Source organism: Oryctolagus cuniculus, chromosome 11 (genome assembly GCF_051225735.1).
Source record: "Oryctolagus cuniculus isolate XC-2025 breed Fujian yellow rabbit chromosome 11, ASM5122573v1, whole genome shotgun sequence".
NCBI lineage: Eukaryota > Metazoa > Chordata > Mammalia > Lagomorpha > Leporidae > Oryctolagus > Oryctolagus cuniculus.
Window position 1 is genome coordinate 108,494,715 of NC_142877.1, and position 16,930 is coordinate 108,511,644.

At 46.5% G+C, this 16,930-nt stretch overlaps 1 long non-coding RNA gene across 2 annotated transcripts in view; it reads left to right on the forward strand.

Annotated features, from left to right (window-relative positions):
• The window catches only part of LOC127491089 (uncharacterized), a 145,375-nt gene that overhangs the window by 78,367 nt on the left and 50,078 nt on the right, over positions 1 to 16,930 (forward strand). The window contains exon 6 of one of the 2 annotated variants that reach the window (XR_016217011.1): positions 10,507 to 10,630. The exons of the other annotated variant lie outside the window; for it this stretch is intronic. This is a non-coding gene — a long non-coding RNA (uncharacterized LOC127491089). The remainder of the gene's footprint in view (positions 1 to 10,506; positions 10,631 to 16,930) is intronic. 2 annotated transcript variants of the gene reach the window in all.

Genomic DNA, 16,930 nt, shown 5'->3' on the forward strand with positions numbered 1-16,930 from the left:
CTGTCCCACGGGGCGTCACGATCTTGTGAGTGACAGCCTTTCACCCTCTGCTTAGAAATGCTTACTGACGGGACTTTCAGGATCAAGTTCAAAATGGGAGATTTTGAACTTTAAAAGCAGCAAGAAAATCTATCACTCTGTTGTTACAGATTCACTCACTCTCTCCTGTGTGATGGATTCATCCTGCCTGTCTCATGTGAGGATGAAGAAGGTGATGATGATGATGATGGTGGTGATGAAGATGAGAGGAAACCTTAATTACATAGAGCAGCAATGTCCTAGCAGACATTTGAAAATAAAAATGGCCTTATCAGGAAGTTCTAGCATTTGAGGTTGCAAGAAAAAATAACTTTTAAAGAAGTCGATTGGTCACCATTGCCATCTCCCAGCCCCTTGCATAGGCTCCAGGGTGGACACAAGTCTCAAGTTGAGACGATGGGACTTGCTATCTTGTTGAGGCTTCTGGGAAAGAAACTGTTTTGCTCTCAAGAGGGAGCCCCGTAAGAGAGCTCTGTGAGTCCCTGGGTGTTGTGTGTGGGTTGAGACAGTCATCTTTCTCCTGGCCGGGACCCAGAGGAGGGCCAGACCCAGCAAGCAGCGAGGAATGACCCAAGAACATGGTGGGTGCTGCGATATGAACCCTATTCCTTCCCCAGCAGAAGGGCGTCAAGGACAGGAGCTGAGCGATCCTCACAGCTGTCTGGCACACAGAAGGAGCTTGGCCCAAGAAGGAGAGAGCGAGCAAATAGATGCCAACTAAGTCTGGGGGTTTTCTCAACACATTTAGCTGGACTGCAAGTTTAACCTGGTACAGGTGATACACATTCCCAGTAGCAGAGACACGGAACCCAAAAGTTCTGATGAAAAGATGTGGGCAGCATATTGGAAGAAAAGTGTCAAGAGTCTATACAGCGGGTCCTGGCTTGGTGCAGTACCGCAGGCAGAATTGGGGGTGGGGGTGGGGATGCGGGAGCTGTCCAAGCCACGGAGACGGCCTTCCCCTGCGGGTCCACACGTGCTGAGCCAGCGAGGCACTTGCAGGGAATCTGGAGGAAGCGTTAGATCTTTATTAGCTTAAGTACTTTAGCAGAGTCTAGATTACATCCAAACCTGGAAGTTTTCAACAGCAGAGTCGCAGTGGCTTTCCCAAAGCTCGAGGCTTCCTTCTCTTCCGTCAAAAGGCAAGCTGTGCCAGTTAAAGCTGAGAATCAGAAAACAACCGTGCAGATTTGGAAGCGTGTGTTGGATGAGCTGTTTCATGCCTTTCCGCTGTGCAGCGACACCCGGCGATGCTGTAGCGAGAGATCCGGTCCAACCCCGAGGGCACCTGGCCCTTTCTGAATTAGCGGCTGTCTTATCCTGGAAGACCTTCAAGGTCAGACTGGCAAAAACCACGGGGCCAGATTTAACTTGGGCACTGATTTACCTGGATCAAGCACCAAGATGCTTGGCCTCTCTGGGCCTACACACCCTCACCTATAAAGTGAGAGGCAGAACTAAATGGACACTGAGATCCTTTGTTTTGAGAAACATAATTCTGCCATGAAGACCCCAAGAGCACTTTAAGACGAAGAGCAGGCTCAAGCTCGAGTCTCAGCTCTACCACTCACTCATTGCACAGCCCCAGCTAACTCTATTCCAGCTCAGAGTCCAGTTCCATTATATAAGAAACAGAGATAAGAAAGCCAATATTAAGGGAATTTTGGAAGAATTCCAATAGCTGATGCAAACAAAGCAATGGACACAGGGTATTCATTCAATAAAAATTTAATCCAACAAATACGTATTGAGCATATACTATGTATCTCCTGATAGTCCAGTCTCTAGAAATAGAATAGTGAGCAAACTAGGGATCAGCCCTGTCCTCAGGGGGTAGACAGACTAAACCTTGGGATCATTTATGAATATATAACTGTCATAGTTGAGAAGATCTATAAAGGACATTAGTCAGATGCTGTGACACAAGACACACGTAGTTCCTATCCCAGTTCTGCCTCTCAGTCAACACACGCTTCCTTCCTTATAGCTCACTAAGGAGAACTGGTCACCTCAAACGCTGCTTCCCACTAGGTGAATTTTCCAGTGTGAGACAATACTCCAGGCCTATTCCTGCTAGTGGGAGGCAAGTCTTCAATATTGCTGACTTCACAATTGCTCATTTCTGTTGAAGGCAGATTTCATGAATCGACACATTCTGCTCCAGTCCAAAGCTGTCTGACTACAAAGAGTGAGGGCTTTGTGCCCAGTCGGACACCCACCTGGCGCCAGGTAGATGCAGGGGCCCTGGCAGGGCAAGCCAACTGGTGTTGAACATGTAAAAGAGCCAAAGAATGGGAGAGCGCTCACCCCAGCAGCCAGCCTGGGAGGTAATCTTTGATAGGCAAGTAGTGTTTGACAGCTGAAAGCAACTTGGAATCACCGCCTATAATGTCTGTGCTGCTATTACCTCATTCTCAGACCAGAACATTCACAGATTAGTCTGCACACTGTGCCAGTGCCATTCAGATACTGTGATACAAATGTCCTTTCGCATCTTCCAAACCGATCACTTTTCTTACACACCTGTGATCGCGGTCTTAGTGTCAGGACTATCATCTCCTCTCTGGATTACTGCCGTAACCTCCTAATGCATCTCTTCTTTCATTCTTGTGTCTCCGTTCCACCCAATCCCGTTATAATGTTGCTTTCAAGTTAAAAATGTCAGTGGGAGTCCATTGTTTTCTGCTTGAAAGTGTTCACCGACATCCCACTACCTGTATGATGAAGACCAAAATCCTTATCGTGGCATTTGTGGCATGTTGTGAGCAGCCCAGCCACCAGCCATTTGTCTCCTCTTCCACACCAGCAGAACCCAGTGTGCCCGGACCAAGGGGCTAAGCTATGGTTGTTCTAAGCCAACTATCATTATCTCATTCTCTTTGGACTGAGACTGAGCCTATGACCTACGTCTGGTCAGTGATCTAAAAGGGAAGGTCTACTACAGCTTCAAGAAAATACTTTTTCTTCTTGATAAAAAAGAAATGTGTGAAAAGACGGCTTGTTTATTGTGTGATCATTGGGGCTGTGGCAGCCATCTTGTGACCAGGAAGGGAGACATTAAGGTGGTAAATCTTCCCAGTTTCCCTGAAACGTTAGCACTTTTAGTGCTAAAATTGCCATATCATGGGAAAGTTCTCAATCAGGGAGTAACTGGGAAGAGTGGTCACCCTAGGAGAGATTGCTGACACACCGTGTATGACAAAGCCAAGTGATGTGAAGGTCTTGATGACCGTAACTGAACGGCCTCACCGTCTCTGAGGTTGCCTTTGCAAAGTTTTCTCATGCAGGTCTTCATCGCGTGTTGTGAAACTTGCAGCCGACAGCATTCCTGTTTGACACAGCATTCAAAGTCTTGAATCGTATGGCCCAGCACGTCTGCCTTTCCAATTCCATCTCCTACCATGCCTGCCCTTCCCCCACACACTCAAGGAGGATTACTAATGCGTCTGCACGCCTGTGCCATCATCAGTGCCATCTGCTTTGTCCCGAGTTCCTTCTCCTCCTCCCACCCCTGAAAACTTCCCTCGATGCCCAGATCACCAAGTTCCCTTCTGTGGGAGTCTCCCTTCTCTCTGACTCCTTCCTCGGTGCTCCCGTAGTTTCAGCAAACAGAGAAAGTCCTGGCATGGGTGTCGCTGTATTTATACTTTGAGAGCTTTGGGAGCGAGGGGTCCCGTCTTACCTATTTTGCACGTGAAACTCCTACTGCGTCTGGCGCCGTGGCTCACTAGGCTAATCCTCCGCCCGCGGCGCTGCACCCCGGGTTCTAGTCCCAGTTGGGGCGCTGGATTCTGTCCCGGTTGCCCCTCTTCCAGGCCAGCTCTCTGCTGTGGCCTGGGAGTGCAGTGGAGGATGGCCCAAGTGCTTGTGCCCTGCACCCGCATGGGAGCCAGGAGAAGCACCTGGCTCCTGGCTTCAGATTGGCGCAGCGTGCCGGCTGCAACACGCTGGCCATAATGGCCACTTGGGTGGGGGTGGGGGGGCAATGGAAAAAGGAAGACCTTTCTCTCTCTCTCTCTCTCTCTCTCTATCTATCTATCTCTATCTCTCTCACTCTCTCACTGTCTAACTCTGCCTGTCAAAAAAACAAACAAAAAAAACTACTGCATTACTGCCACCTTTGCCATATGCCGTGGATGTCTACGGAATGAATACTGGTATTTGTGGATGAATAATCATATGGAGCAAATAACATGCTTTTAACTAAAGTCTTGTGAAAACTGTAAGGCACCGTCCTCTTTTTTGTGGGTTCTGTCCGTGAAGCCTTTCTTGATTCTTACTCATACTGAGATTCTCCTTCCTTTAAACTCACTGAAACCTGTATTGCTATGGAGTTCATACTAGACACATGTCCTTCTCAAACTGTCGATTGCAATTTTAGATGACTAATTCCTATCTGCCTCTTTCCTCCCCAGACAGTCCTGGAGAGCCACTTGATTGCACGTCTGGTGCCCTGAATGAAGTTCAGACACCCTAAGTGTTGCCTGAAGATAGAAAATGCATGCTGTTTTCGCTGTTACCTCCAGAATGCCTTTGGCTACAGGCAATAGAAAATCGGTGGCAAACGGCAACAGCTGACCGCTGATAATTTCACACACACACACACCCTTTATAGTACAGAGCTGTCAAGAGCTTCCTACACAGGAACTTTTGTTTCTTAGCTGCCTTGCACTCCAGTGGAGTGCTGTGTGTACTTGCAAGCTGTTGGAATATGAGCTAATGTAATGGGTCTCCCCTCCCGGACAAGAAAGGGAGGGGGGCTTGCACCACTCTCTCCTCCCTGCAGTGATGTCAGAGGCCACAAGTAGGAGATGGCAACATCCCAAGCTCAAAGGAGCCTGAGTCCCTGAGGCATCAGCTGCGGAATGAGGTTGGGGTGGGGGAGACAATTTTACAGCATTGAGTCTGTCCTGATAAATACAGAAGCTTAGGAAGGGTTACTGTTTTCTCATATGATGGAAGATCTAAGATAGATAGTTTCTGGCATGGGTGTATTTTTATTTTTTAACTAATATATGACTCATACATATAGATGGGGTACCATGTGAGATCTTAATATATGTATACATAATGTTCAAATCAGGGTAAACATTCCTATCTCATCAATATTTATCAGTTCTTTATGGTGAAAACATTCAAAATCATTTCTTCTAGCTTATGCTTGTCAATGATCACCCAACTACACAGTAGAACACTACAGCTTCTCTTATCTGACTATAACTTGGTACCTGCTAATCAACCTTTCCCAATCCACCCATTCCCCATCTCTCTCTCTCCCCCCACACCCTCTCTCATAAGCGCCATTCTACTCTGAACTTCTGTGATGTCAACTTTGTAGTTTCCATATTTGAGTGAGATCCTGCAGTGTCTTTGTGTGCCTGGCTTATTTTGCTTGATATGATGCCCTCTTGTTCCATCCATTTTGCTGCAAATGATGGGATTTTACCCTTTTTATGGGTAAATAGTGTTCCACTGTGTATAAAGACCTTATTTTCTTTTTCCATTCATTACTGGATGAACACTTAGAATGTTTCCATTGCCTTGCTATGTGTATCGTGCTGTAATAAACACAGGAACACAGACGTCTCTTTAACAGACTGATTTCACTTCCTTGGGTCTATACCCAGTAGTGGGATTGCCGGATCATATGGTAGTTCTATTTTTAATTTCTGGAGGAATGTCCATAGAGTTTTCCCCATGCCTTTACTAATTTATATTCCCACCAACAATGTAAAAGTTTTTTTCTTTTCTCTCCATCTTCACCAGAATTTGTTAGCAAATATCAGTCTTTAGGTTAACTCTTCAGTTTGTTGACTGCTGCCTTTGCTATGTAGAAGTTTTTTAATTTGGTGAAATTGCATTGGTCAATCTTTGCTTTTGTTTCCTGTGGTTTTGAGATCTTATCCCCAAATCCTCACCCATTCCAATGCCGTGAAGCACTTCTCTGACATGGCTGATCAATGGCAACTTGAAAGGCCCCAACACATCCTATGCTTTAACTCTGCCATCTTTATTCTTTGTTTTTCATCTTGTGGCTGTTGCTTCATAGTCACGAAATGGCCACTGCTGTTCTGTGTTTGAGGTTGTCCCACCAGCAGGGGAAGGATCAAAGGGCTAGAGTTTATCATTTTAATTCAAGTGGAAAACTCTAGCCAACTTTCCTTCGTGTGTCATTGGCCAGAGCTGGGCATTTTGTCAGTCCTAAGTTGACCAGCAGATGCTGGTAAATGGCCTCTTTATTCCTGTAACCCCTGCAGATGCAGACAGTAGGGAAGGTTGTGGTAGGATTGGGTGGCTCAGGGGATCTCTGGGCCAGCCAAGCAACATGGATTCTGCAGATCGCATTCCAGTTTCCCACCCTTTCATTTATAAAAATCCACTGAAACTGGTCAGAACCCCTGTTATCAAGGTAGATGACATCCGTGCTGCCACTTCTCTCGTGCCCTTCCCTGGTCGTCTCTCCAGGCTTCCTCGGTTTCCCCTTCAACACATCACACTCAGGATTCCCTTGCTGTCCATCTGAGTCAGATGCCCCTATGAAACAGATTTGCCACCTTCGGGCTAAAAAATGATGCCCACGCTCTCTTTCTGCTCTAATTCTCAGAGCGTCTCAAAAAGATATCCAGAATGAATAGTTTTTAAAAATATTTATTTTATTATTTGAGAGGCAGAGTTACAGAGAGAGGGAGAGACAGAAAGAGAGGTCTTCCATTGGCTGGTTCACTCCCCCAAATGGCTGCAATGGCCGGAGCTGGGCCAGTCTGAAGCCAGGAGCCAGCAGCTTCTTCCAGATCTACCATGTGGGTGCAGGGGCCCAAGCACGTGGGCCGTCTTCTGCTGCTTTTTCAGGCTGTTAGCAGGGAGCTCGATAGGAAGTTGAACATCCAGGACTTGAACAGGCACCCGTATAGGATGCCAGTGCTGTATGTGGAGGCTTAACCTTCTTCGCCACAGCGCTGGCCCCCAAAATGGATAATTTAAGGCTGTCAAAATAACTGAATCTTACTATTTGAATCTGGCTCTTACCAGGAGTCCTCATTCATCAATGTAGGCGTCGTGCAAATATGAGCATACACAGACTACTTTTCTCCCAGCGGTCTAGTTTGAAGGGTCCTTGGTCTGAGAAGAAGATGACATAGCTAGTAGTTTGAGAGAAAATGCAGTAAAAATTAGCTAATGATTTTTACTCTGGAGGTGAAAATACCCAGACAGGATACAGAAAAATCTTCAAATCCCTGAAGGTCCGTCGTAGAGTTCTTCTCTATGGCAAGAGTAGAACTGAGACCATGGCTGGCAGTTCTAGGGCAGCAGACATAACAAACTGGTGATCTATGTGCTGTGTTCATCTCCCTGCGAATATTCTGCCTGATTTGTACAGCCTTTGAGAAATGTTTGACTCACAGCTGACTTTAAAACCTTAAACCATTGCATAAAGTAAAACTGAAGGAGGTTGGGAATGCCATCTCCTGGGACAGCAACAGGGGCTGCACCTTTAGGGGCTGCACTGGCGGGTGAGGAAGAAGCACGCCACTGGGAGAGGTAGCCACACCTGACCCCTCTTCTCAGAATCAACTGCTGCTTCTGGTGTTATTCAGTGGCCCAAAGCATAACCTCCTTTTGACTATGATTCTTTTGGACGCTCTGGCTACCCCAGGCCTGGACAAAGTCCTGAGTCTAGTCACTGGGGCCACACTCCTGCAGGACCGTAATCCATCAGTGTGGGTGGCAGCACCTCTTCCGTTGTTAGGTACCACCCTCAATAGCCCCTCATCTTGGCCTGGCCCATGCCACTCACCAATGTTACCTGCCTCTGTGTGTATACCTGACATTTTCAAAAGAAAAATACCTTTTAAAATGACATGGGGAGTTCCCTCAATACTAGCGGCATCCAGGGAGAAGTGGGAGAACTCGCTATGAAAGGAAGCCAGGATGGATGGGGCGAGGGTTTCAATGATGCTCTGTGAGGGCCCCTCCCTCCATCGCTAGCGGGCCGGATTCCATGACTGGAGGGCAGTAGCTGGAGCAAAGTGGACACGTTCAAGGAGGAGCACGCAGGAAGAGAGAGGTCTGAGCCCAGAAAGAAAATAATCGGCACATTATTCTAAGGCTGGATCCAAAGCAATCCGGCAACTGTATCCAAAGCAGGAAGAAAACTAATGCACACCAGACTTGTAAAGTAATCAGCACTTATTCCAGGAAAAATCATTTCTTTCATTTCTCCAGGGCCATGTGGCTTGAAGTGTGCATTCACGACTTCATCTTGGTCCCTCTTCATGGTCCCAGGATAGGAGAAATGCCTGGGTGTCACTGATCCTTTAGACAGATGGGGAAACTGAGGCCCGGAGAATTTAAGTTGCATGTATTCAGCAGGGAAGGAGCAGTCAGGACCTCTCCATCCAGGCCTTGGCGTTCCTTGATTTTTTCTCCTCTAGTGTTAACACGGTGAATCACAGTCAAAAAACCAAAGCACCACCGCTAGGGGACCCTCAGCGAGACCTCCCTTCCCAATGCTTCCTTCAGGAAGTCCTACTGACCATCTGCCCAGCAGGAGAAGGCTCTAATGCCCTACACAGCTTTTCATCTGCCTCTCGGATCGCCTCATCTCCACAAAAGCCCAATTCTTCTTCTGTGTTGGAGAGGCCGGGCAGGTGGTTCCGTCTTCCCCAGAATGGCCTCTCGCGGACCTGGAGCCTGTTATTAAGCTGACGTCTCATCTTTTATCATCCCCAGACAAAATAATTGACTTAACCTTTCCCCTAAATGACAAAGACCCTCTTGAGTTTCAAACACCCTTTTCACTGAAATGGGGAACTCCAGAGTGCCCATTTAACAAGCCCCTGTTCTTTAGAAGCTGCCGTGGCCCACAGCAGCCTGGCATTCAGCAAAGCCCTCGCCACAAGCAGCCCATTAACGTTCTGAAAGGACCAGTAAGAAATACGACTCGACCTTTGACCTCAGATCTGCGCGCCTGCTTTGAAGAGAAGAGAATGGCCAGGCCTTGAAGTGGGTGGGTCAGCGCCCCTCACTCTCTGACCTGGGTGTGGACCCCCACTGCTCCCTTAGAAAGAGTAAAGAGTCGGGGTCCCAGGCTTCTTTTGGGAGCTGCCGCTCTGTCTTCTGGCCTCATCTCATTTCACAGCCCAGAGTTCGTGGCAGGTGATACATTGAAGACGTTAGCTTGGCTGGACTGGAATTCTTGGAGCACAAATTCACCACTGCTTTTTCTCCATAGAAGGGACTCAGGAAGAGGGTTTAGACTATTCTGACCCAAGCTACTTTTCACCTGGTCCATACTGGCTAAGTCCAATTTCTGAGCTTCCATCCTGTTCTAAGAAGGCAATAAACACTGCTCTAGACTTCGATGGTGCTGGGCCATTCAAACAGAATGAAATCTATGAAGAGCCTCTCTGAACTGTGATGCGTCTTGGGAAAGTACGGGCACATGGGCATTGCCATCTCAGCCACCCCTAGCGAATGTCTCCTGGCCCAGCAGGTTCCCAAGGGAATCAAGGACAGTGTCTCAGTTGAGCCTGGCCAGACTCGGCCCCTGGTGACAGGGCCTGGCTAAGAGGCATGGCCGAGGACTTGTTTGTCCTGCACACCTGCCATCTCTGGCGTCGGATATCAGAGTCAACAAGTCTCGCAGAAGGTTGGCTTTTCTGGTTGCACCTCCCATTCCAACTCACTGGCTGAGATCAGAACCCACGACTCCTGGCTGCTGTCCATAGTCTGAAGACACAAAAGGAAGCCTTGCCCCAGGCCTGTTTGCTTCTGTGTGTAGAACCACAGGGCTGCTGATCTGCCAGTGGGGCATCTTGCAACCCCCACCCCCCACTTGCCTTTCCAGCTCTTATCCCCTCCAGCCTACTTGCAGTCTGATGCCTCAACCACAGGCCAGTTTACGAGATGCTTTTCTGTAACTGCCTAGTCTGGAACTGGGTGTTCTCTTCTATGACATGTGTAGGCAGGATTGTCTGTGGATTTGTGTCAGACCATTTATAATGAATGATTATTTATTGATAAGCTAAGTCCGGCATACATTGGCATCTCTTTGCAAATGCAGGTAGAGCATCCCTTTTCTGAAATGCTGGGAACCAGAAGTGTTCTAGGTTTGTTCTAGGTTTGTAGCAGTGTTCTGGTTTTGCTTTTGTTTTGGGATTTGGGAATATTTACATATACATAATGAGATAGCTCAGCCATGGGACCCAAGTCTAAACACAAAATCCATCTATGGTTCATATTCACCTTATACACATAGGCTAAAGGTAATTTTTAAAGATTTACTGATTTGAAAGTTGGGAGGAGGGTGGAGAAAGAAAAGAGGAGAGATCTTCCATCTGCTGGTTTATTCCCTAAATGGCTGAAATGGCTGGGGCTGGGCCAGACTGAAGCCAGGAATTGAATCCAGGTCACACATGTGGGCAGCAGGAGACCAGGCACTTAGGCCATTCTCTGCTGTTTTCCCAGGCACATCAGCAGGAAACTGAATCAGAAGCAGAGCAGCCAGGACAAGACCTGGTGCTTTGATGTGGGAGGCTGGCACCACAGGCAGCAACTTTGCTCACTGCACCACATCACTGGCCCCCTGAAGGTAATTGAACACAATATTTTCAGTGCACCTGTGTTTTGAATGTGACCTCCATCATGAGGTCACGTGTGGAATTTTCCATTTGTTCAGTCTAAATTTTCTTTAAAAAGTTCACTTAAAGAATGTTATCTTTGCACCATGAAACCATTGAGTATGGACTTCACCTTGCCCCTTGGAGCATGTGCCTGGGCAGTATGGCTCTTGTTGCTATGGTCCATAAAGCTGAGGGGCAGGTGCAAGCAGACTACTTTCTGGTTAGTTCTTACAATGAGTCACATGTGGTATCCAGCAATTATTTTCCTAAATATGTATTTCCCCTGTTGCCTTTGAATTGGGGCCTCCATCTGGTGCCTCTGGTAATGGGGGTTCTGTAAGGTGGGGATTCTTGTGAAAATGACTTACTGGGGGACTGCTATTGGGCATTGGGAGAGAGGGAAGCAGCGTCATGCGGCTGAGGATTTGCTCTCGGTGGGACTTATAGCACAGAAGCTCTGGGCCCAGCAGGCATTAGCCATGGCCAGCTTACAGCAGTGGGTGTCTCCTGGCTGTGGGCATTCCCTCTTTTTTAAAAAAAAAATATTTTTTTAAATTTATTTAAGGTATAGAGCCACAGACAGAGAGAGGGAGAGACAGAGAGAAAAGTCTTCCATCCACTGATTCACTCCCCAGATGGCCGTGATGGCCGGAGCTGGGCCAATCATTACGCCTTGAAGAGTGTGGGACTCTACCTTCGTATGCTGTTGGATGCATATCAGAGGAAGACAGGCAGATTCGCAGGGCTGGGATACACCGTCACCACTGGAATCCCTCCTGCTACATCTGCCCCGCGGTCTGTCTTTCCCAGGCTTCCTGGAAACCACACAGCTTCTCTGTAAACGCCTCACTCAGGTGAGACCATGCATAGAGCAGGATATGGGGGTAGGTCAGTTCCCATACTGACTTGGGATCCAAAAGCCCGAAGTCCTTTTTCTTGGTTCAATCCCCTAGCTGCCATGGCATATTTGGGAACCAATTTAACATCTCTGAACCCTGACTTCTTCAGTCATCCAGGGAAATATAACACACAGCAGGTTAGCTGAGGGATGAGTTGAGGTAACAATAAGAATCACTTAGCACAGTGTGCACACAGGAGGCATTTAGTAAATATTACCCACACTCTTCGTTTTTCCTACTGTAAGTCTCTTCTTAATTTTATCCTGCAGTTGCTTCATAAAATACAGTTTATAACTCTAACTATTTGTGAATTCCTTCAAGGAAGGGCTTATGTCTTTTGTTGTCTTGGTTTCTTTTAAATTTTTACTATTTTATCCATTTAAGAGGCAGAGGGACAGATAGTCATCGAAGCACTCATTTATTAATTCACTGTCCAAATGCCCGTACCAACTAGGGTTGGGCCAGGCCAAAGTCAGGGGCTGGGAACTCAATCCAGCTATCCTGTGTGGGTGGCATTGTTCCAGATACTCGAGCCGAGCCATCACCCATAGCCTCCCAGGGTGTACATTAGTAGGAAGCTGGAATTGGGAGCAGAGCCTGGGTTTGAACCCAAGTATTCTAGCAGAGGATGTGGGCATCTTGACTGGTAAGCCAAATGCCTGACACATGTTGGTATTTTCATTCATTTATCCAACACATACAGATTACTCACAGCTGATATTACGGCTTTGAGCACTTAGTAGAAATAATGAATATTAAGTGGTTAATTTTTTTAAAGAAGGATCCTTTGTAGGCAACATAAGTATGAAGTTAATGTCAAACTGAGTTTGTATATCAGAAAAATGTTACAAGGGAAGGTTACTGAGCCCATGACATGGCAAACACTGAATGCATGCACCACATAGTTCAAAGGGATTGTTCCTCAAAGGCCTTCCATTTCCATCCCTTGGTTATTGAATACATGGCCTTAACCTCCACCTTGCTGTCAATAATTCTGGCCTTTTTGAGGAGTCAGATAGTTCAATTAGTTTCATATACCAACTTGTAAAATTTTAAAATTGAAAAAAATTTTCAGTTATAAGAACAATTCATGTTCACTTAGAAAAATATTTTTAATATTTATTTATTTGAAAGGCAGAGTTACAGAGGGAGGGAGACACACACGCAGAAAGAGAGAGAGAGAGAAAGAAATGAGAGAGCTTTCATCTGCTGGTTTACTTCCTAGACGGTCACAATGGCTAGGCTGGACTTAGCCGAAGCCAGGAGCCAGGAGCTTCATCCTGGTCTCCCAAATGGGTCACAGGAGCCTAAGAACATGGGCTATCTACTGATGCCTTCCCAAGCCTATTAACAGGGAGCTGGATGGGAAATGGAGCAGCTGGGACTCCAACAGTGCCCGTATGGAATGCCAGCATTGCAGGCAGTGTCCTAACCCACTGTGTCACAATGCCAGGCCCACTTACAAAAATATTTTAGTAAAAATTTTCAAAAGGAGATTCATTTAAAACATTTCTAACTCTACCACCTAGAGATACTCATGGTTAACACCTTGATAGAAATTCTTCTAGATTTTTGTAATATATGTAAAGGTATATTCTATATTGCCAGAATAGGATTATTATAAATAATACCAGTTTGTCTCCTATCATTCTAATTTCCATTTTGGAGTCCATCAATCTATTTGTGTACCCAAAAAAGGAAGAATTTTTTGTTGTTGTTGTTAAAATGAAGTCAAGGATGGCAGTTCATATGAGTTGAGTTTTTGGCTTGTGTTAGCAAGTGTTGCTCTTTGTGTACAAGAGGGGAAATGTGTGAATGTACTAAAATGCATTAAACCACCCCCTGGTGTGTTTCCATACTGTTGCACTTGCAGCCTAGCTCATTCTCATTTTTTTCACCCTCTCACTTCCACTCTTGGCACTTTTTCTCTCATGGCCCTGTAAGAGTTACAAGGACAGTAGCAAGATCATCTCGAAGAGGGGTCACACGCTGATATTGATTGTGGGTGGCCCAGGCCGGGGTGGATGCTGCACCATAGCAAGGGGGGAACCAGGCCAAGGACGTTGTGTTCTGTCTGTAATCAAATCCCATTAAAAGGCAGATTCTTCAATTCAAAACCTTGAGTGGGATGGTGTTTTAGAAATAATCTCAGCTGGTTCACTTTAGGACTTGAAAACAGTCCAGTCTAGTAATACGTGCTGGCTCTGAGACCCCTGCATCCTTCTGCTGGGGGTGGGGGGTGGCTGGTTGAGCTTCCATTCACTCTGGGCTGCCTCTCCATGCTGAGTCAGAGGCGGACCACAGGCCTCTGCTCCCAGCCTCAGGGAAGTGAACCAATCCCCGCGTGTCCTCAGCTGTGCAGACAGCCCTGTGCTTGCAGCTGCAGTTTCGGAGGCTGATTGCACAAGGCACGTTGCTATTTTTGGCAGTGGTTTGGCCTAGTCATTAACCTGGCACTTCTCGCCATGGCTCCACCGTGTCCAGTGACTCCTGCTTTTATTTGCAAGCTGTTTGCAAAAAGAAAAATCCTCCAAAAAAAAAAAAAAAAAAAAAAAGCCCATGCTTCCCCATATCTTGTCCACATGGCATTTCCTCCAGCTATGTTTGTCAACTTTAGTAAGAGGTATTTTGAGGACACGGAGTAGCTCTCCCAGGTCCCTTAACTTTCCAGGGTATGTGGCTGGCTGTAGACTCCTGTACTGTTTGGTTCCATTCACAGCTGCAAGTCAGAAAATGTTTCAGAAACTCCCTCAATAAGCAGAAAACTGTCAGATACCTGGTTGAAGGGAGGTATGAAGACATTTCCAGTCCCATGGATTTAAAAGTTGACCATGCCAGACCCTTCCTACATCCCTCAAGGCTGAATTCTTGGTCCCTCCTACACCTGTGCCTTCATCTCATCCCTGTTGATCACCTGCTATGAGCCAGGCACTGTAGGTTTTATCACAGTGATCCCAAGCACACCCCCCACCAACATACTTGAGGTGTGTCATCAATCCCATTTTACAGGTGAGAGATACAACCAAGATCACACAGTTAATAAGTTACAGAACCAGATTCAAACACAAGCAGATTGACCCCAGAACCTATGCTTATTTTATTACCCCCTTGTCCAGGGAGTAATAGACAAAGGAGGGAAGAATGAATTCCAAATCTGTGTGTGTGTGTGTGTTGTGTGTGTGTGTACAATGAGGGGCATCTGGGGCAGCCTAAAGAAGATACAGTTAATTTAATTTTTTAAAAGATTGATTTATTTACTTGAAAGTCAGAGTTACACAGAGAGAGAAGGAGAGAGAGAGAGAGGTCTTCTATCCACTGGTTCACTCCCCAATTGGCTGCAATGGCCGGAGCTGTGCCGATTCAAATCCAGGAGCCAGGAGCTTCTAGGTTTCCCACGCAGGTGCAGGGGCCCAAGGACTTGGGCTATCTTCTGCTGCTTTCCCAGGCCATAGCAGAGAGCTGGATGGGAAGTGGAGCAGCCAAGACTTGAACCAGTGCTCATAGGGCATGTTGGCACTGCAGACTTGCTTTATGAGAGAAACTTGCTCCCTCTCACACATGCACACCCCTCTGGCCTCTTCTTCCATGGGTGAGGGTCTCACTGACCTACTGGGAATGTCTCTTTACAGAGACCACCTACTCCAAGGAGCTTTACTCTTTGTAAAAATGAGCCCCTTCGTGGGATCCTTGTTCAGTAGAGACTGGGAGGAGACACAGCAGGGCTGGGCCATCCAGGGAGGAACATCCTGGAAGGTGGGAATCCGAGGAGGGAGTAAACATGTAACTTCTCAGGATGCAGAGTTAGTACTCTATAAATTTTAACAACAAAATGCTACATTTTGTGCATTGTGATTACATACTCAGGGTGCAAAGGAAAAATGCAGTGGTTCAACTTAAGCTGTCTGACTTTTTCGAGTGCTTCAGCTTGCTGTACCTGAGTTATCCCCTAGCATGACTTACAATGACACACACAGCTGGGCGAAGTTTCAGTGAGATAAGGAGTGCCAGGCCTCTATGCATCTGGGGCATGTAGAAGACACTTAACCACTTTTATTATTTATTATATTTGTTGTTACTGGTAATATTTGAAAAAACAGTACAGTTGAATGAGTGTTAGTATTTCATTGCAGGAAGGTAGCTAGTCACTCCCTTAGCTACAGAAGCTTCTAGAAGTAGGCGGGGGTTGAGATTAAGGACATAGCTAGAATGAGAAACAATGGTTCCTTTTTTTTTCTCTCTCTCAACATTCATTAGCTTTCTCCCAGTTTCTTCTCAGTATCCTGGATAATGGGATGGTGAAGGAGACAGAGGTGGGAAAGAGGGGGTGCAGGGACCCCAAGATAGAATGAGAGATGTTAACAGAACGTGCACCCTGCAGATTGATCATGCAAAGCTGAGTGTGTTCCCACTAATCCACGCAAGCTCTGACATCAGCTTGTCATAAAATCGCTGGGCTCTTTCGCTGGAAGGGGGCTCTGCCGATGCTGAGCTCTTTACATTATAGAAGCTTCAGGAAGGCTCAGAATGGAAACTGGCCATTCACCCATGGTGGGGATGTTAGGCCTGCCCCATGGGCCCTTCCTCCTTCGCAGGGAACCAGAGGGAGGAAGATTTCATAAGAAGACTGCATTTCAAATGTTGCCCAGCAGTGATAAAAATAAACTGCAAGCATCCACATATTTGATCAATTTACTTTTATCCTTTAATCGAATGAGCCTCAGCCCAGCAATCAGAAAGAAAAACATTTTGCTAAGCATTCCATTTCTCCAGTGATTCATCTAGCAGTGGGCTCAGAGCTGACAGGATGGGAATAAGGTATTTAATGTTGAAATAATTTTTATGACCACATCACAGGAGGTTGGAATGGCTTTTAAGGTACATCATTTTCTTAATCACAAACACACAGAAAGCATACACTGTTGAAACATTTTGGAGAAGCTTGAATTGGAATGCTAGAATCTTAATACCATGATCGAGAGGAGGACTGGCTATTCCATTTTTGGTCTGTAACTCCTCCTGTGCTCTTGGGCAGTCTGATAGATGTGGAAGAAAGTGTTTTAGAAAGAAGATAAGAGAAAGTACACCCAAAAGGAGGCTTCAAACCAGCAGGCGCCCAAGCATGTTAAAAATGGCACCCTCATTGTCTTGTGCTGTTCATTAGTTAGAAGGAAGGCTGCCTTCGAAGAGCTAGAAGGATTCGTGGAAGATGTAGACATTACAGAAATCCAGCATCTAAGGACTGCCTGCTGCTGGCCCACTCCAGGCTCTGTGCCTCAGGAGAGAAGGAAGTAGAACTGTCTCCAGTGGTACCTGCTTGGCCACCCTCTCACCAGCTACCACTCAGCACAGGAGACACAAGAGAGCCAAGGC